The sequence below is a fragment of the Gallinula chloropus genome, assembly GCF_964237585.1.
Source record: "Gallinula chloropus genome assembly, contig: HAP1_SCAFFOLD_82, whole genome shotgun sequence".
Lineage (NCBI taxonomy): Eukaryota > Metazoa > Chordata > Aves > Gruiformes > Rallidae > Gallinula > Gallinula chloropus.
Window position 1 is genome coordinate 562,920 of NW_028168416.1, and position 22,735 is coordinate 585,654.

Here is a 22,735-nt window from a genome sequence, read left to right on the forward strand (position 1 = left end):
CTTTCTTATTCTGGAAGTTAAACGACTAGCAAGAGTACAGTCTTGCAGTTCTCTGCTGTGTTTTCCTGGGGCTTTTGCCAGTGCAGCTATGCTAGTCAGAGATCACATCTCATTTCAATCTGACTGACGTAGCTAAACCAGCAAAGGTTGATAGCGTGGATCTCAGCTGAAGCAGCAAATGACTAATTCAGCAGTAAGTTTAAAAAATTGTGGCACTACCCAATAACTCAGTGCAATCTTCCATGTTCTGAATAAATGAAGACCTAAAGTATTTTTGGAGCTGAGAATTTCCTACAATCCTGCAACTCTGACATTTAAGGCTTGTGCATGTTGATTACAAATTCTGGCAAATCACACATCCATAGCTTCAGACTCTACGTCCCTACAAATGACCATACTGCCTTTTTGCTGAAGGCCGCTCATCATTTAATTGCTGTTCACTGAAAAATAAACAAACAAAGATCCCACGCCTATCCATATGCCTCAGTGTCTTCAGTGCAAAGTGAAATCCAGTGCAAAAACGAAACCTAAATCCATCCCTGCCCCCTCATTCTCCTCCTCACTGCCCCTTGAAACTATCACTGGATTTTACCAGTCTAATGAACATCCATTTCCACTGACTGGTGCAAAGACAATGTTGACAGTGAGTGGAAGCGTAACACCATAAACCATTACTTCTGTTTATTAAGTGAGTGTCTCTCTCAGACCCTATTCCTGTTTATTAGCCCAGGGATTTAAGAACATCTCTGCCACATATATGGTTAGCAGATATTATATGTTCCGTATATGGAAGTTATAACACAGACTTAACTGAAGAATATGGAGAAACTGGAAATGAATGGGTTAGTATTGCAATTAAATTTGTTAAAAATAGATAACTGCTATAGGAAGATGCGCTTCCCTCCTACTCATCCACTCATGTTGATCTTTAGAAAAAGAGCAGGAGAAAACGCTAGTGGAAATAATTACTACTCAATGAAGAGAATAATTTACTCTTCGCTATTCTGTAAGAGAACTAAGCAAAGTTACATAAAATCTTTTTCTAAAACTCTTTTGTTTGAAATGAAAATAACCAACCCTGAAACCACATAAATGTGGGAGTTTTCATCATAAATGTATTTTATAAATCAGGTCACTCATGAGTCTGTAGTCTTTCAGTGGGAGAGAGAAAGGAGGCTGTAACTAGAGTAACATATACAGGACTGTATTGCCTAATAAACAGGCATATCTATTCTTTCCTAGCCCTACTTCTCAGATTCCAGAAAGGCTGCTGAGCCTCAAATTTATATGGCCTGTAGCTTCCTAGATTGATACCTTTTTTGCTAAGGATGACCTTTATTCTATTCCTCCAGCACTGATGACCACATCCTTCTCTCACACAAAGCCACAGCTGAGGCCAAATACAATTCTTGCAATGCGGGCTTGCTTCTGTTTTATTTTGGTTTGGTTTGGTTTGTGGGGTTTTTTGGGTTTTTTTTTTGTGGCAAGTTTCTAATGACAATATATGCCTGATCTTGTTTTTCTGTATGATATTATTTTCATGGTACCTCACAGAAACTAAAAAGGAAGAAATGGAACAGGAAAAAAAATAATAAATGAATAAACCCAAACATAGAAAGGGAATGAACATTTTTGCCAAATTATCTGACTAAATGATGTGGCCTATCATGTCACTGGGGGAAAAAGGTTGTAAAATTTGACCTAATTTTTTGGGGGGCGAGACTTAAAAAGTACATAAAATCAAACAATCAAAGCATACCTAAATTTGAATTTAGAACAAGTTTGGCTTTCTTCAGTTCCAAGGTGATATAGTCTCCTTGCTGTCCTTCTCCATGAAAGATTACACCTTCACTTTCAGAGGTTTTAAATTTCAGAGAGATGACATCTTTCAATGTTTTCATTTTCTTGTTCCTGAATCTGTATGGTAACACTACATGGCCATCAAAATTTATAACATCAGCCCCTAAAGGAAAAAACAAATAACATTGTTGATGAGTGATTATGTATTCCTGTGGCCACTAGAAAAACAGACATGCCATATGTAGATTGTACCTGAACAGAACAAAAAATGTGCAAGTGTGATAGGCATTGTAAATACATTTTCTCTTTACCATAATTTAATACTATAAAAATTAGGAACTAGGAAGGATATAAATTTAATATATGTGTCATAAAAAAGATTTGGGAGTGCAAATACTGCAACTGTACTCAATGCCACCTGTTTTTTTTTTTTTTTCTTAAATAGAATTAGTGTCATGTACATTTTCCTAAATCTAATTGAAAATGAAATAGAAACCTCTGAGTGGTCATTAATAATTCATTTGACACCTCTTTAAAATCCACTTTAAGTATCTGTGAGGACTGTAAACAGTCCAACATAAGCCCAAAGAAAGTGTAAGTTTACTCCTGGGGAGATTCTAACTTGAACTCCAGAGGAAATTTTTTCACAATAAGAACACTCAGCCATTGAAACTATCTCCCCAGGGAAGTGTGGATTCTCCAACAATGGACACTTAAGATTAAACTGGTCAAGGTGCTGGGTCACTTGCCAGAGCAGAATCACCTAGACTAAATCACACAGGAATGCATCCAGATGGGTTTTCAATGTCTCCAGAGAAGGAGACTCCACAGCCTCTCTGGGCAGCTCGTTCCAGTGCTCCGTCACCCTCACAGTGAAGAAGTTTCTCCTTACAGTCACATGGAACTTCCTATGCTCCAGGTTGCACAAGGTCATCTTGTCTAGATGAGTGCATTTGTCTAGATGGAGTTTTTGCCAGGAAAGGTTGAATCAGATGACCCTTGATGTGCCTTCCACCCTGAGATTCTGTGATTTACTACTATTGTGTAATTAACACAGAAGAATCTTCTAAAACACCATTAAAACACTTTGTACACTATGCCTAAACAAACTGCAGGTATTCTAATTTGATTTACATAACGAGCTGATCAAGCTAAATTTTTTTGCCTTTTTTCTTATAACATATGCCAAACATTTTAAAAATACCTATTTTCAACTAATATCTGAAATAATATTTTACATTATGATTCATAGAAGAGCCTACACAAATATGTACATCCATACCTGTTTTGAGAATTTAGGAACCACCAAAGTGGTCTCCAGCGTAAATTTTAGTGCCTTCAATTACTATAAAAGATCTGCTCATGCATAGCATCTGTAGAGGTTGCTTTTTCATGATTTATAATTACCAGAAATACTTCTCACAGATATATAAAAGCCATTGGAGTGTCAAAGATGACCATTCTATCAAGCTCATGTTTTATGATGTTTAGCATTTCTTTTCTAGAGAAAAGGATGTAAAACCAAACCAATATTTCATAAGTGATTCCTACCTCATAGTTCAGTCAAAAATTCCACAACTCATCTTGTATTCATTAACTACAACACGCCCAATTAGGGCTAAGACTTGCAGTCATGTTGCTTAAATGCCTATTTATACACCCTTATATCACGAAGCATAGCAAGGTTTCAGATATAAAGACCAACACATCATGCTTCCATCATTCAGGATTTTCCCTCCTAATCGCTAATAAACAAACATCTCTTTATTATTTCCAGGTCATTTGTTTTGTTGAAGCAATGATCCTATGTATGCTGATAAAGTATGTGATACCTGTTCCTGGTTGATATAGCCATTTGTACTCTGCACATCTTTAATAAATCTGTAAGTATAAACACACTATAATCATTATCCTTAGTTGACACAAACTGTTGACTCTCTAGGGATTATTTCAAACTGCAGAACTTAGCTGCCTTGCAGAAACTATGTTTATAGTTCCTAAGAATGATGTGGGGGCAAGATGATAGTGTACAGTTGTTGACCTATACATCCACCTGATTTATACTAAAGACAGAATTATGGCTATCAGTGCAGCATAGATCATCAGAGCTTGTGATTTTACCTTCACAGTGCTGCTCCTTTGTAAGATTAAGTTTTAAACATAAGTATTTTTTTCTGTAAACCAGCATCAAGTATATGTATTTCAGAGTCTACCCAAGATGAAAACACAAGACATGGCATCTCATACTCATAATCACACACGGGCCATTAGTATTAGTGGAAGGATGTCAAAAAAACCTGTTACTTCTGAAAACAAGTCTAAATGTTCTGCTCACCTTTTCAAGTTAGATCAGTATATCATATATGTGTTATCGGAATACAGAATACTTCTTTATAAAGCCCACTTTACAATGCCCATTCCAATAATAAATTCTTTTAATCTCTAAGTTCAGCCTGACCTGGTTCTTCTGAATAACAAATTCCAGGAATGTGAATCAGTTAAAAATTAAATATTGGAATGGCGTATTTGTAGTGCAAGAATCAGCTATCCATGTGTAAGGAGTACATATTTTCTCACACACAGATGCAGATGTTACTCTCAGAAATGAGACAACCCTAGTATAAATTCTGAGTCTGTATTCAGAAGCAACAGTATGTGAGTTTTAAATGCAAATACACATCATAAAATATTATTCCAGATACAATGTCAGAGATTAATTTCCATTGACATTTGTTAATTTTATTTTCTTTCTCATGGTTATATGAACATCTATATGGAGCCCATCATCTTTCCCCTAAGGCCAGCTGGCACCAGTTTGTAACAGCTGCACAAGTTACCTGAACAGTTAAGCATCTGATCCTGAGCTGATCAGAACAATGACTTGCCTTCTGTGGGTATGTGGGTCCACAGCATGTAACCCATGAAAAGGCAAACAACCCTTTTGTTGCAGTTATGCATACATGTTCTTCATATTATTCACTGAAGCAAATTCATATCACATATTTTACAACAGCTGCTTAAAGAGTAGCATGCTTTTCCAAAACCTGGCCCTGAAACACCTTGTTTTGAAAATAATTCTATTAAAAAAAGAAACAGCAGTAATCTTTGATTAAGCAGCTTTTTTTAATGCATAACTGTGTGTGACGGAAAGACACTGAACCACAGGTTTTTAAAATAGAATTAATAGTAATTTATTTAAAAAAAACCAGAATGCAGATTCAGTACGTCACTTGCAGGTTATTATTGGATACAATGGGGAATTCACTATTGCAGTTTGGAAGTATGACCACACTGATTACAATCACAAAAGATCCACAAAATACTCTTACTACAACCACTGTGGCTTCCCTAACACATAGGATCACAGCTCACAAGCACACAAAATATTACAATCACAAAGATCCACAAAATACTCTGCTGCCAACACAACACACAATAAAATGATCTACAACAGTCACAAACCCCACGGTTACACTCGCCGTAGGCAATTAGCTTCCCTACGATCACAAAGATCTACAAAATACTCTTATTACAACCACTGTGGCTTCCCTAACACATAGGATCACAGCTCACAAGCACACAAAATATTACCCATACGTTACATATCAAATAGTCACTTACCCCGTCTCTCAGGTAAGGGTTCCCAACACGTTACCTCAGCCAGCCGCCCGGCTAAGGGGGAAGGGTCTCCTCCTAAGGTTGGAGGAACGGCTCCCAATATTAGCTCGAATGCCAGGGCTTTTATTGGGTTCATTTTGCTGATGGGTGTGACAGGATGCAGGGCTGGGCCTGACACCTCCGGCCCTCTCTCTTGCATATTCCCATTGTCTTGGCCCATCGAAACCAAATGCGGACCCTTAGGGCTTGTCAAACAGTTTGAGTAGTGGTTTGATTGGGACTCAGGACATAGGTTTGTGGAAGGAAGCCAAGGCTTAGCCAGGCTCCATACAAGTTTTTCAGGTTTTGTGAAGTGCCCACTTCAGTCTGTTTACAACACAACTCAAGTCGGAGCCATCTACACAGCTCCCCGTGAGGTGTCTCCGCAGACAAAGAGCTTAAAAGCAGCCCAAGACTGAGTTGTGTATTACAACTCCCCGTAGGCCGCCTGCTCTGTTTAGGCACTATTGAAGCCTGTGTGTATAGCTCAGCCTTACACTGTGCTGGTGCACATAGGTCTGTATGATAATTCAATCACCTAAAGATTACATAGCAATTATATTTAAGAGTTATCATACACAGAACTGTAGTAATGACTTGTGTTTCTTCTATGATGACACTCAGCTATTTAATATCATGATAATTACCATGATGTGGAATGGTACTTAGACAGTAAAGCATATAATTCCTATAATTGCAGTATAAATATATAATTTTTCTCATCCTTAGCCACTGAACTACCAGCATCAGTAGGAGAGAGACTTAAGCCATCATATACAGTATATTCACCTGCATTCAGTGACATCTGACTTTTCTCATAGGCTACTACAATGGGAGAAATGTTTGGGGTTTGTTTTAAAGTACCAAAAAAAACCTGAGGAAGAGAGAAAGTTCATAATGGCAGGAAAAAAAACCCCTAACAATATATATATATTTAAATGACATTTAAATAGGAAGTACATCTCTGATTATTTTTATTTTTACTTTTTCCCTATCGCATTTCCTACAATATGCATGTTCTGGATAGCAATGTTGGCACCTTAAAAATAGAACACCACTTTCAACTGGCTAGGAAGGTGTGTCAAGCCTTATCCCAGTGTATGGCTGAGATGCCACATTAAAACTATTTAATGTAATAACATTGCCATGTTCAATTTTCCTCAAAAAAAAAAAAAAAGATAAAGTCAGAATGCTTTAAAAATATTAACTACAAATTGTGTGACCAAGGTCAATCACTCCCAAATAAGCCACCAGTTACAGGTCTTCCTACCTACACTTTTGTCCTGTACTTTTGACCAAATGCAGGATTTGGTAAAATTTGGTCATGGAATCAAATCTTTATTAAGATATTGTCTTTGGTGCTCCAAGTTAATTAATTATAAAGAAAAAAATTCAAATCAGACTCAAGCTCCAGAATTCTCTATCACCTCCCTTTCTGTTGAGAGAAATTTAACTATCCTCAATGTCAGCATCTGAAAGACAAAGTTTTCATTCAGAAAGACAACACCAAGACTTCAGACTTCAGCCCATCTACTTAGCTACTTTGATCAAGGTACTGCCTGGCATCACTAAAAAATGCCTGCTATCAGACACAACAAAATAACCCTGATTAGAACTAGAGCAGAACAGCATAATACTTTCCAGAAAAGTACCTACCATAGAGCAAACAAAATCAACACTACTAATTGCAAATTTATTATATACACATATTTGTAAATTGCTAATGATCTCATAATGACTGACTCTACAAAGCCTGTACAGAATATTTCACTGGTATTAGAAATACAAAAGTTCTGTACTACTGATCCACAGTGACCATCTGTGAAATTTTCTCACTACTTTGTCTCAATTTCATCTGCTTACGTCCCCAGGGAAGTGGTCACAGCACTGAGCTTGGCTGAGTTCAAGAAGCATCTGTATGATGCATTCTGTCACATGCTCTGACTTGGCTGGCCCTGTGTGGAGCCAGGAGTTGGACTTGATGATCCTTATGGGTCCCTTCCAACACAGTATATTCTATGAAACTATGATTCTATGATCTGTTAAGATTAAAAGATTTTTAGGGAAATGGTCTTCACTTCTTTTCTAACCCAATAATGTGAGCTATGTGGATGATGCACTAATATTATAGCAATAAATAGTAATAACGACGCACTGAGCATCTATCGCCTGAAAATATCAGTGATGCATCAAAGGATCTCTGGCTAGGCCAGAGTATTCCACATATACAGTTTCATTTGCTGTAGCTTTTAGTCATGGGTACAAAAAAAACATTATGACAAATATAGACATATAAACAGTGAATTATTTACATATTTAAGAGCAAAAATGTGGTTTTCTGCTAAGGAATAAGGCTCAAAATAATAAAAAAAAAACCAAACCCAAAGAAACACTCATTTTGCTATTATTCAGGATAAATTCCACAGAAATCACTTCAGAAGATCCTAATCTACTTTTTCAGTAGTCCCAAACACTATCAACATGATAGCATGTCAAATTTGCCACTGGAGTCTTTGCATCTCAAATCTCAATAGAAATATATTAGCTGAGCTCATGTTAGAGATTCATTACTACATCTCACTGCATGAGAAAAATAAGGAAGCCACATCCCAACACAGTAGTCAAAACATTGCCCCCCCCCCTTTATGTTTTTTTACAATGAGACAGAGAGCCAAAGGTACTATGTTTGAACATTGCCTTCAGGCACTGCAGTCCAGCTGTAAGGACATGGACAAATAAGTGGCTTGAATTCCGCTGCAGAAAAAATGACACTGCCATTACTCTCTTTTTCAAAAGCCAATACATCTGCCACAAAGGCAAAAAAAACCCAGATACAGATGTATCTTGCATATGCAATAATGTATACCTCTTCATATTCTAGAAGCATTAGGCAAAGGAAAATCAATTTTGAGTTTCTGTTGCCTGCTTAGCTTCCACTGCACTGTATCTGAACCTTGTCATTATCTGTCACTGAATCCAGTCCTATGTGTTGTCAATGCTTGAAAAGGAAAAAAACCAAAACATTTTTTGTGAAGTTTGGAATTTTTCCTTGCTTTTCTTTACATTGGACATAATGCATATATGGCAATGCAGTATCAAAGCAACAAAGAATATTTTCTCCAGTTGTATTGTTAATCTGTGGGTAAAAGGCAAAAACTTTATTCTTCTATTCTATCTACCCACCAAAACCCCTGGAAGTACATCTGTGAGGAGGTATTCCCTAAGGTGGTGAGAATTCTTTGCAAAGCATCAGATGCAATACCCACAGAAAATATGCCAACAGCAGTCCTTATTTTTAAAGGATTTTATTCCTGAATTTCAAAGCACAGGCATTTTTTCCTATTATTATCATCACTGTTGTTATTATAATGCCAGTATGCTATTACTCATTTTGCTAGCTCTTTTGCAAATGTCTGTAAACATGTGGTTCTTTGTCTCGGATAATTTACTGTCTAATAAGAAACAAATACAAGTGAAATGAATAAACAGTGAAAGAAAAATAAAAAGGAAAAAAAATAAGAAAAGTAATCTAATAACCATAGTTAAAAGTTGTCTGTCACTCCCTGCTTTTTTTCAGCAGGACAATTGGGTTCTTCTTCTAATTTGTGTAGCTATTAAGCTACATTGCCACAGAAGCTAATTGTTGATTAAGATAATCATTATGTGATGAGTGTATACACTTACGCAGTGTCCTGCAGAGTTACACCTGAATTCTGTTTTGTGTCACCTAAGATAAAAGCAAGTTGTTGGGAAAAAAATCTGTGAAACTGGCAAGGCATTAGTTACAGCTAAAAAAAACCACGCTAAAACTTATGAACAAAGCCTTAGTAACTCAGACTAAGCCTCCAGATATGCCATAAAATCATTATCTTAAAGACGAGTACGACTAGGACGATTTTTCAAGCACTTAACTCTATGGTGGATTTTTTTTCTGCCAGTTCTTATATAGCATGAGTAAATTTAAAGTAAACTTTCTTTCATTAATTCTTCAGATTACAAAAAGGCAACTTCATTAAAAAAAAAACAAACAATGAGGACTTTTAAAAATATGCTATGCTTGCTTGTTCTATAAATTGGATAAATCGGGCAATGAACATGCTTGTAGAATACATTGCAATTCAGCTTTAGGCTTATGCATCCTAGCCACAGTTTATAAACTTAGACAATATTGAATTCTATGCTCCTAATAGTGGACTAATAACATTACCAGCGAGAACTGAGTTAAAACTTAATTCAAGATAATCTTCAGCTCAGATAAAACCTATTCCTTCCATAATCTACTGTGGTTGTGACTCCAGAAAGTTCGTTGCCATGAATGGCAAGACATGCAGTTTATCCAAAAAACTCTATTCATGGGGGAGGGAGAAGATTGAGCAACATGAAAAATACAGCCTCCATGGCAATGTGTTTCTCTGCCTAATTAAAATTACGTAATTGCTTAAACTATGAGTTCTGGAATTTTTTTTCCAACTAGAAGAACTCTGCCTTTATATTTTAGTGATATTTTTATATACAAGGCTTTCTAACGTAAGTATTTTGTCCCCCAAATATAACTGATCTTACTGTTGATGCACACTTATATTTAACATAATTTTATTCAAATGATTAAAGTTCAAATTAGGAAATAAAGAAAAAAGGATGTTCTCTAGACTTGATGATTCTGAGGTTGAAGGCCTGGGTATTGTCAACTATTTCAGAACTACACAGTGCAAATTAAACTGTGTAGTCTTCATCATCTCGAAGTTATACTGACCTAAACCCTATCTGCATTCATCACTGATAAAGTGAGAGGTCATAAAATCATTCCCTTTTAGCAAAACCTACTCCAATGTTTCTGGCTACAACTATCATATTCTAGTTGACAATTTTCCAGGTCATAGCACAATGTTATTCACCAAATGGACAAAATATAAGCAGCTTAATACATGAGGTTTTATACTTTAATAAGTTTTCATATATATACATACACGTATCATTACAAGGGTCATTTATGATTGTAAGAGTAAAATTCAGGCATCTTGCAACTATGCACTAGAAGCAGTAAAATGTTCTTTATGATTTATTATTCTCTAGCAATGGTTATTCCAAATAAATTTGGTAAAATAAAATCCATGTATAATTGAAATATTCTAAAGAAACTTAGCTTGTATTTTATCACACTGATTTACAAGTCAGCAGCTTTCTTCACAACCATAAATACATTTAGTTCTATCTTTCATTGTGAAACATGTCACTTGACATTGGATCTCAATGGAAACATTAAAGTGTATAATTAAACTCTAAAATCAGGTACAGTAAAGAACTTAATTCACTTGAAAATAGCTAGACTCTACTAATGTTTTCACTGTTTATTAAAAAAGTAAATCACAGGAGCTCCAGGTCAATAAAAAAGGACAATTGTGACTCTCACACAGTAAAACAGGTCTCAGTGCTTATTAAACTGCTGAGCTTGTTCATTACTTAATGAAAAAAAAACTACAGTGAAGAAAGAAGCTGTACCACGTCACACATTTACACTCAATTTACTTGGTGAATAAATGAGCTACAAAATGGACAAGACAATCTATTAAAACATAAAGGAGACGGATGACTACCCAGAGCCCTTGTTTTAATGTTTATAGCTGCATGAAAATAGGAAGACGCACAGTTGACCTACAAAATACTGATTTAGAATTCCTCTTTCTCGCTTCTTTTTGAGCTGATGCCACCCAATTCAATCATCTTTTAATGTCTGGATGCTCTAAGAGTACTCACTACTCAAGGCCAAATTCTTCTTTCCGGCTCATGTTTTATCCTTCATTCATTCATACAATTGCTCTAAACACATATTCTTTACTTCTTCCAACCATGGAGCTCATATCTAAATTGAACAATCAAAGGTTGCTGCATAGACACAGAGTAGCCTCCCTACTGTTGAAGACACACAAGTATGTGTCATTAAAGGCCATTTTCTAATGAATGTATAATCTTCCCTTCTTTATTTCAGCTTTGACACTGCTACTCACTCCATCTTGCCACACCACTTTAGGAAAAGAGACACTAAAATGGAGCATATTGTTATCTTCAGCTTCTGCATTTCAATTAAATGAGTTAACAGAGGCAAATCCTTTAACATAAATGATAGTGGAACCAATTTGTGTGTTTATAAGACAGTTCATTTTCACTGTCATATTTCCAAATTAGCCCTATAGATGTCTACGTTACACTGAAGTTTGGTTTATATGCTTCTTTGAAAATTTCACAAGTTACAGAAGAATAGCAAAACAGTAGAATTGGACATATTCATCCACAACAGATATGTGGAAATCATGGAACTGCTGCTGCTAGGTAAGAAAGTAATCCATTTTGCATTACTAACCTGTTACTTGAATTATTAACATGTAACAAAATTGTCCATCCCACTAATTTTTCTTAGGAAGAAGATACCCATCCTCTACCAGTAAGATTACATGCACCAGTTGTTTTAGTTTGTAGTTTCATGCCTATTGGTAAAATATTTCATATCATCAAGCTTAAAAGTAATCAACATCTATTAGTTAACATTTTTTTTAAATTGTCATTTCATAGGCAATCCATTCATTCACTGATAGCAGATAATAAAGAACATTCAGTTATTCTTAGCATTTTCAGAGGAATTTTCTGACCTCTTTATAGGTAATTTTCAATAGAAGTGTCTTGCAACAGTGAATAGAGCAGTAATAATTGGAGAAAAAAGCATTACTAAACAGTGTATGAAAATAAGAAATTTTTGTGCTTGCTCATAAAAAAAAAATTGCTACAGAGAAAAAAACACATTAGTTGTATCTACATAGTTAAAATCTGAATAAATCCTTATAAAAACCTATAATAAATACCCATAGTGGAGTGAAAATCAAAGAAATAAACAACTGACCTTTAAGAAATTCTATTGCAAAGTATAGTCATCAAAAATTTGAAAGAGACAGTCGGCCTTTTGCATACAGATGAAGCAATACCTAATTTCATTACCCAGATGCTACTTATTCCAAATGAATAAGTATTTTGTACAGTGCACAATAGGTCTAGGTGGTGATAAATGTATGTAAGGAAGATCCACAGTAGCTCTTCCTTAGTGGACTCTAAAAATTATGATGTATATCAATGGCTACATTCACCTGACTTTTTTCTGCAATGCAGCTATGAATTTGCTAAATGATAATGATGGCACTCCTCACTTCATAGCTGAGTTTGTAAGATACGCTAATCAATGTCTATCAAGCAGTTACGTATCTAAGTGATGTTTATAGGGAAATTAACAGTTCTGTCTTCTGAGCTGAATAGAAGACAATAAAAAACAAAGGAAAACATGAACCCAACGAGGAGAAAAATCCTATTCTATGGCTGCCTATTCTCTTAGTACTATTTTAGAAATCACAGAACTTCATGGAGTGAATAACTAATTTGATATTTAAAGCAAGGTAATACTCCATATTTCAAGAATTTCTGTTTGGGCACATCTTAAATTTGTGATGCTTGGCATGATCTTATCAAAACACTCCTAAGATAAGCTTTTGCTCATTGTTTTGCTTTGGGCTTTGTTTGTTTAATTTACTATGAGGGGCAAAACAAGCTGCATATAGGAATGTGTCATATTTTCTATATAATTTGATTAAATTTGAAATAATTTGAAAGCATATTCTAAAAATCAGAATGTTTTTCTGTAGCTCTCCATGTTTTTTCCCTGACTTGTGCTTTGCCAGTCCTTTTCTAGAAAAGCTCAGGGCTGAAACCAGATGTTTGTTATTTTGAGTGTTTCTCTTGATATATGATCCAGTAACACTTGCTGAATTCACAAACACAGTCAATAGAGAATAGGGCAGTCTGTCATTAGTTTCCCTGATTATTAAAATGCATTCCATTTAGTCTCCAGTAGAACAATATCTTTTAAATACAGCCTTCACTTAGATGAATGTGGTACAGTAATACACGCTCTGTGGATAATGCAAACATCAGGCCAAAATCCATCATTGCAACGCTCAAAAAATCAATTTACAGGACCTGGCGAATTATGTGCTATTGTTGTAAAACCGCATTTTCTGACTGAGAATTGGACATGACTCAGAAAGACAGGTTCTCATTAATTCATAGAATTTTCAAAGTCACATGTTTCCTATGGTTAGCAAACAGTTTAATAGGATTTAAAAGTGTAATTTAGAACCACATCTGTAATAGGATAAGAAACCCTCTTACAAAACTATTATTCAGAAAAAGGTAGAAATACTGGTATAAATGAAGTAAGTTTTTCAGATCATTAATCTCCTGAAGTCACTTAAATACTATTGTCAGATGTGTGCTTTCCATGGGCAACATTTCTTTTCTTTAATCCAAACTGGGAAAAATGACCAAAATGGCTCCCTTAGCTGTAAAACCAGAAGCACTATCTCACAAGTCCCTCACCAAAATCATTTGTTCTAGAAGTTATTTCTCTTCTTGTATTGGACACTGACTTCTGTGACCTGCTTTATGCCTCAGCTCACAGTGCAATGAAAGATCAGGAGTGCTGTGAGTAACAACCATTTCTTTCAAAGACAGTATTTCACAGGACAGCAAAGCAGTAAGAATGAGGAAAGGTGAGATAAGAAGTGCCCAGATCCTTTCTAAATACTGCTTTTGAACAGACGTTGAACTGCATTTTCAGAAGTACTTACTAAGACTTTTGTGACTGTCTTCCTGAAGAGTAAAATTTCTTCAGCTCCAAGTATTTTTCAAAAATTACCAGGGGAGGTTTACAGTACAGATAATATATTTTATTTGTCCAACTAATTAAGTATAAAAAAACCCAAACAAACAACTTTTGGCATAGTAGAATTCCTCTTCAGTAGGAACAGCAAAAACAAGTTGTATGACCTTTGAAATTCACTTTGGCTCTATCAATATCCTTCAGCCACACTACTGTATGTGGAGACACAGTAGAGAACTTTAGTATAGTTTTCTTTGCATAAGTAAAGAACCCAAGAAGTAAAGGAAGTTTTAATGAAATTTGGAAGGAAAGTTAAGATTCATACTCAACTTTGTTTCCTGTATTTTTATGACAATGATATTCTAAACAATAACTTTAAATATTAAAGAGAAATTATAAATTTATTGTAGTGTTGCAGTAAAGTATACTAGTAAAGTAACATACAGCTTAGTAAGCTTTAAGTAAAACTGACCAAAACAGGTTTAGTTTACTGTAAAAGGACATACCATTCAGTACTCAAATTTATGGATACAGCCAGTAACTTACAAAATCCCATTTTGGGAAAATGCTTTTATTACCTTTTACAATAAAGGATTAGAAAGAAATTTCAGCATTAAATAAAAATATCTCTAAAGTAAGGACTTTTGAGACTAAATGAAAAGAAACATTATTAAGTGAACAAAAATAGAAGTTTTCATATTTTATCCCAAAAATAAAAGAATTGGGAGCATTCGTCAGATAACCAAATGAACAAAAACAGTTTTGCAGTCTTTTGACTCTTAGTGAAGCAGAGAAAAAAATCATGCGCTTAACCCAAAAAACCTCCTTACAAATATACCAGAGAACTTAACGTGCTTAAGGGGAAAATTAATTCTTCACCTGACAATTCAAGTGAAGAATTCTCTATCTTAATTAATGATTCAGTCAGAGACAAGTATTGAAATAGCTTCAATGTATGCTTTTTCTAGGGTGATGTAAAAATAAGGCAATGCATGATATCACTGGATGGCATTTCTTTTGCACTTAAAAGAAGAACAACTAATTTTTTTCCATATCTTTCTTTATTACTAGTAATTTTTTTCATTAATTATATACTTACTATTATACTTCTTGGCAGTTACATTTTACCATTGGCATATTAAGCAAAGGCAGGAATAATTTTTGGGTTTGAATTTATGGACTGGACTTCTAGTTTTATTTTGATACATTATTAGTGAACACACTAAAAAGTCTACATTCCATGATATTATAATTCTATAAATGGCTCTCATAATCAGAAATAGGATTTGCATGTAAAAGCCACATTAATAAAAGTGTCCTATTATAAGATACAGAAACATCCACAGACAGATAAAAGAGGTCTGTGGGAAACATTCTTTGAGGACTCTAAGGTGAGCTAAGTGTGAAGCTGACTAGATATTGAAATGTTTATCTTACAGAAAAGCCCCCAAATTACAAACCAAATACTTTTCCAAAGGCTAGAAGGATTACAAACTTGAGATGTTGATACCTTTGGTTATGGCTGCCTCTACCTGCACAGCAAAGAAAACCTGGAAAACTTCATTCTCCCTCTGAGTCTTCAAGAGTGTGCACCATTGAGGAGAGGAGCAGGGAAGGCTGATTGCTGGGAGATCTTAGCCAGCAGAGCTGTGGAAGCATGTTCAGCATAGCGGGTGTACTTGTTTGAGCTCGAGTAATTTGCTTCATAGTAGCTTGTCTGGGACCATGGTTTGGATTTGTGCTGGAAACGGTGTTGATAACACAGGCTTGTGTTATCAGGGCTTGCTGAGCAGGGCTTGCACACAGCCAAGGCCTTTTCTGCTGCTCACACCACCCCACTAGGCAGGAGGCTCGGGGAACACAAAGAACTGGGAGAGGATACAAGCAGGACAGCTGACCCCAGCTGACCAAAGGGATATACCATACCATATGACATCATGATCAGCATATAAAGCTGAGGGAAGAAGGAGGAAGGGTCAAAGGTTCGGAGTGATGGCATTTGTCTTCCCAAGTCACTGTTAGGCATGATGGACCCTTGCTTTCCTAGAGATGGCTGAACACCTGCCTGCTGCTGGGAATTTGTGAATGAATTCCTCCTCTTGCTTTGCTTGTGTGTGAGGCTTTTGCTTTACCAATTATGGTATGTCTTTGTCTCATACCACAATTTTTCTCACTTTTACTCTACTGATTCTCTCCTGCATCCTGCTGGGATGAGGAATAAGCAAGCAGCTGTGTGGTGCTTGGATGCTGACAGTTTAAACCATGACAGCAGGGCAGTCCAAATCCAAAGTCCTGGAAAAACTCACATCATGTACTCGTTCTTTACAAGCTGACTGAAATCCATCATAGATTCCAGAAAAAAAAAAAAAACAAAACAAACAAAAAACAACTAAATGGATGTTTCATAAATGTGTTCATGTTTTACCACATGAACACTTTCCAGAAAAATACCTCAACGTTACTGGAAAATTGAGTCAAACTCTAAGAAACTCCTTGCTGCTGAAACATTCCTTTCCTGGACAGCTATGAAAATCAAGACCAAAGGTATGATCCAAACTGAAACATCAAGAATAAAAGTACTGGGTGAAGGGAAGTGTTTCTCAGATTAACTTCAAGGGGGAAGTGGGGAGGGGAGAGGAAAAAAACCCCACAGCTTGTAAGAAAACTGGTTGCAAAGGAAAGAAAAGTAGCAAACAGAAAAAATTGAATGGGTCAGAGAGCAACAAATACGGGTTTGGTCAATTTTAACTCAGTTCTTACACGTTCCTGTACTTTCATGTTCCAGCGCTGTATGGAGTAACAGTAGGTGATAGGAGGTGGTTGTCTGTTGCTTAAAGAACTAGTTCTTCATACTCTGTACTGAACAGCATGATCAGCTTGCATACTCTTCCCTTAAAAACAAAACAAACTAAACAAAACATTTTCATAGCAAAACGTTTCTATAATGTCCTTCATGATGACCTCACACAGGAATGCATCTAAATAGAAAGACGGTATCTGAAATCGATTAAAAGCTATAGTGGCTATTTTCCTTGTCCCACATTATACCTTCAACAGGTGCTGAATCTGATCTTTGGGTCTCAGGGTTATAAAATGACTAGAGCTTCTAAGAGCTCAGGATTAACAACATGTATAATTAAACATTACTTTGTGTTCATGTGAACTTGAACCCTTTACAATATCCATGATCACTGCATTTACATCTTTCTTCGATTTTCCAGGAAACAGACATTTTCTTTACATCTAAAACCAGGTTTTTTGATCAGAGAACACTTAAACATACTGAATACGTGTATGTACATAATTGTGTCTTTCTGTCAGTCTTCTCAGCTTCATAGGTCATTGGGCCAATTTCATTCAACTTCAATGAACAGAAGAAATGTAAACATTTTATGTATTTTTAAGGTGGTCAGCAAAAAACCCCCCATAAAGCCACATCTTATTACCATTCACTTTTAATATAACTGAATACACTTCTTTTCTATGCTCAAAATATTTCCTAGCAGTTTTTAAACAGAACCATAATTTTGATCAAATTATTCCCTTAATGTCTCTACTGATTCCCAGGGGGCTTACTTTCAGATCCAAATTCTCTCCTTGTATGCTAAAAGCATATTCTAACCACGTAAGCACTGTAATTAGACGTATAACATCATGTAATTACCACTGCATCCAAAGAATAATATTGAAAGCTGCATTTGTTGGCTTTTACCCTTTCACATCTCACAGCAAAACCAAGTGATTTGGCAACGTAGCTTTATTGATTTTATAAAATAATATGCTAACATCTTATAACCTGCTTAAGCACCTTTCTATTTTAAAAGAACTTAATCTTATTTACAGGACTGTTTAGATTTTTACTATTTTAACAGGACCTTCAAGAAATCTTGAAAGGATAATTCCATCTTCTGTTCATATATGGCTCCTACAGGTTTCAGCTTTGTACACTTATTCCTAGGAAAAGTTTATAAAACTTGAAGAGAGAGATTACAAATAATAAAGCAAGATATGATACCATGTGCACCTTGTGAGATAATGGAAAAAAATAATTCAAATCCTTCACTGAATTTTAATGTGGTGTATTGATGTTTGTATATTTTCTTTTAAAAAAACCAAAAAATGCCCCACCCTCCACTCCTGCAAACAGACAAACCAAGAGCAAAAAGCACCACACTGGGATGTGCACTGTTTCACTATTCCAGTTAATTTGAGTAATGAAACCTAAAGCCAAAATCCAAAACAAAGAATTGTCTCTCTACCCTGATCATACAACCCACATCCAAGAGTGAATTGCTTTTCTCATACTTCTACATGGTAATTCTTCATGTTGTTTTATTTGCAGAAACATCACCAAGTTATCTGTGTACAGCAATCCTTTGTTAACTTTACGTCACATAAATATTTGAGGTAGGATATGTGAGAGTGCACATGTGTATAGACTGGAAGGTTCTGTTTTGTTTGTTTTCTCCATAAAGCCTCTTAATGCCCCTATTCCCCTAACCTGTAGACTCAAGAACAGGAGGACACAAACATAAAGTTTTACTTTTTGTGCCATCAAAGATGTCATCACAGCAAAGGCAGCAATGGGCTAGTGCTTTTCCACATCCTGCAACTGAACGTAATATGCCAGAGATGTGCCAAATAGCTCACCAGCAAGTATCTCATTCTCCTCTGGTATAGACAGCAAACACAGTGTGAAAATCTTCTACTGCTGATTCACTGAGTTAGCAGATAATTTTCAGGTCTAAATACTGTACCTGTGTGAACCATATAGATTTTGTTCAGATGATACAAAATGTCAAGAATACTTTTTTTTTAAGCCTAAAACATATACTGAAAAATTTTAAGTCAAGTCAACACTTCTGTGTGCAGAAGTCACTTTTGATTAGACATTTTATTCTGGCTTTGGCAATGATGCTTGCAGTTGTTCAGCCAACAACTGAAAGTCTCTTAAACATTGGTGGTTTTCCAAATGCCTGCTGCAATTATTTGCTGTTCAGTGTTGTAAACTGTGGTGCTTGGCACCTGTTTGTTTTTTCCTTCTTCCACTCTGCAAGTAAAAAAACCTGCAAACTTTTCCAGAGGACAAGTAAATTCTGTACCTATTTGAAAACATGTGGGTTTTTGAAACTAGAAAGATTTGGTTCATGATAATAGACCTGTTCCTAGAGTGCACAGTAGAATTACTGCTGTATTTAGTAAGTGAAGACCCTTGTTTGAAGATTCTTAGAGCTTATTTTAGTTATCTCCTGCCCTTCTCCACTCCACCCCCTATTGACCTTTATTTCTTAATTCATTCAGTTAGGAGACAGGTGTCTGATACTGCAGCTGTGGAAGGCTGCCTCTTGGAAACTGCTTTCTAAGGTTTGAAATGGTGATTGGGGCAGGATTTTCCATGCTGTGCTACAGCATGAGAGATTGCTGGATGTGACTTTACATCAGTGACAGCATCTAGTGCCCAAGACATCTTGCCCTCAGGAAACAAAAGATGAAATTCTTGCTTAAGCTTCTTGTTGGTGTCCATATTCTGTGTTTCCAAGACTGTCTTCCTGACACTGATGGACAGCTGCAGGAGTTCCTTTCCATGTGATTCAAGACAGGCAGGTGTGAGAGGGCTTTGATCTGGAGGCTGTGCAGCTCTGCTGGGCTGCAGCCTGGTAATGGGCAGCAGCGTAAGTGCTGCCTTGGCTCTGGCTCCCTGTGCTCACAGCATTTCAGTGTCTCAGCTGAGGGATGGAGGTAAAGGTTATGTTTTCAAGCGTTGATAGGTCTGATTCCCAGTGCTTGAGCTGGGATTTTTTGCTTTTGTTTGTTTGGGTTTTAGTTCCCTCCTCTTGGATACCTGCTTATTGCTCCAGTGTGCTAAGAAAATGCCAGTGTACTCTTATTTTTCTGTGTTTAAGCACTGATAGTGTGCTCTGTGCTGTGCAAGGTAGGCAGCGAAGACAGTTCTTGTTTATAGGAGCCAAGTCTAAAGATCTACAAAAGCCAAAGGTGCGCTGGGATGTCTTGAGGGTTTAGGTTAGGCTTTGAAGAGTAACAGTTGACCCTGTTTGTGGGTGGCATGGAAGTTTAATATCTTATTTTGTTTTAGTACCCCAAGCTTTGTACCATCAGCATTACTTAATTTGTATTGTGCTGCTCAGTGAGATGCTGAGACTGCTCTGTGGCTTGCTTACAAAAGCTAATTCTAAAACCTTCTAGTGACTTGCATGGTTTTTACTACTAACGTATAGTACCTAAGATAGAGCTTTTTTTTTTAATAGCAAAATTATACAGCTTTTTTTTAATCAAAATGCCTTGAGTGATTTCAAAACAGCTTAAAGTTGCTATAGTTAGATTGAGAATTTTATTCTTCATCTCACGTTCCCCATGTTAAGTGCTGTAGTATTCTGGCTGTACTGGTAAAATGCTGCAATTGAGGTCCAGCTATTTTTGAAATATTTTCTCTCCCATAGGATAGCTTTTATAAAAGAAACATTATTTTGCACCGGCTAAATAATTGTAGAAGTTTTATCCTGCTGAGTAAACGTATTTGAAAACATGGCAACCAAATCTAAAGTTTGCATGAAAAGTCTGACTACATATTATCTTTTCTTTCTGTGTGTCAAAATGACATTTTGATACTTTTATAATAAATCTCTTGTTTTGGTTTTTCTTTTCTGCTCATCTGGTTCACCAGAATAGTTCACGGGCTTCCTCCATCTTTATCTTTTCAGTCATCTGATTTAGACAAAGGTGCTTGGTTTCTTTGTTCAACAAAGGCATTGTATTCATTTTGCCTCTTCTAGTTTTAGTTGCATCCGTCAAGCTTTTTTATTTTGCTGTAGAATCAAAAATCCTCTGGTTAAAGGGGTGAAAGTTTTAAAAATTGGGGTCTTGTGGCATTTTTCTTGTGTTTTATTTAATTTACCAGCATAATAGCATTAGATAGATGTATTGAAGGAAATAAATGATCCTAACTCTTTCCAAGTATTCAAAACAGCAATCCTTACCCCAAGCATGCTTGAATGCACTCCTCATTAACAGGCCTTGAGAACATGAATCAGTATTAGTAGTCATTTGCAGTAAAGTTCCTTTTAACCATTCCAGCCAGCTTTCTGCAGCACTAAGCATTGTCTTAGTACCTCCTGAGATCATCAGGATCAGTTAATAGGCATGCTTTGACAACCTGTGGCTGGTACCTTTTATTTGAAGGAGCCTGTGCTGCAGTCTCTGAGTCAGTCCTGTTGGAGCTCAGTTCAAGTAGGATGCAGAGATTCACTGTCCTCACCAGCTGTCTGGAAAACATTTTTGTCCTTGGCTTAATTTTTAAAGCTTCTCCCCTGTTTACACTGATCTTTCCTATAGGCGATTTCAACTTCCTAATGTTAGTAACATTTTCCCTTGTTTCACTCACCCCACAGAGGAACTGGGCTGATTCTTTCCCAGTTCTTGTGGGAAAAAGTACAGAAGTCACAACTGAAATGAGATTTGCTGTGTCTTAACTCCAGTCTTCAGAGGTGTAACGTGCAGTTTGCAGGTCCTGCTGTGCCTTCTCTGCCTACAGGTATTTCAGTTTGTAGTTTGTTGTGCAGAACCTGAATGTGATCAGAACAGGAGGAAGCTCCTAGCTGGACACCAGCCAGTGTGGTCAGGCTCTAACCTTGGTACATTAAATGCAGCACCAATTACCAGTCCTTGCTTGTCGCATAACCCTGCAGGCTGGTTTTCAGGAAAACCTGATGGCCAGAGAAACCCAGCTGTAGCTCTCTGCAAAAGTACCAACATTCTGTCCTTCAGAAACTGTGTAGAACCTTTTTTCAAGTCTGTTGCTCTGGAAACTTTGCACTCTTCCTGCTTTCACTTGTCATCTCACCTCTAGATGCTCTTTTGGAACTGTAACATCAGAGTTTGTAAAAGAAAACTCTAGATAACTGATGCTATATGCATGTAGTTCTTAGTCAGGTTTATATAAATTATTCTGAAGGATAAGCACCTTTTTCCCCTCTTAAATGATGTCAAATTATGCTTTAAATCTTTTTGATTTTGTTCCTTCCAAGCACAAAAAAACCCAAATGACAAGTCTGCTTTTGCCTCAGGAGTTTTGAGGCTCTTGCATTTTGATTTAAAAGCACATGCTAATTTTTACCTTCTCCCTTCTGCATGTCTGGTGCTTTGTGACCCTTAAATTTAGGGGTTACTCCCAAGAGCTTTATAAAGCAGAAGCATTTTTTTAAAAAACACTAAGAATAATTTGCACTTGATTTTAAAAACAGAATTAAAATAAAAGAGCTAAACCAGTTTCCAACTACTGTGAAATTAATAAATTCTTCTTTAGCAAGTCGTAACTTAATTAATATTTCAGCTATGAGAATTCCAGTTAGCACTGTAAAGGTTATACATCTGGATTTTTGTTTTAAAGTAATGAAAACCGTGTCTCAATTCTTCAGAAATTCATCAAAATGTTTTCAGTGAAGAGCAGAACTTTAATGTTCTGTACTGATTGCCTTCACTAAGTGTCTCTTAGCTATCTATTTTTAGACACCTGTGTACTTTGTTTTTTGATTTCTCTGATGTAGTCCTATTTCTTAGCAAGAG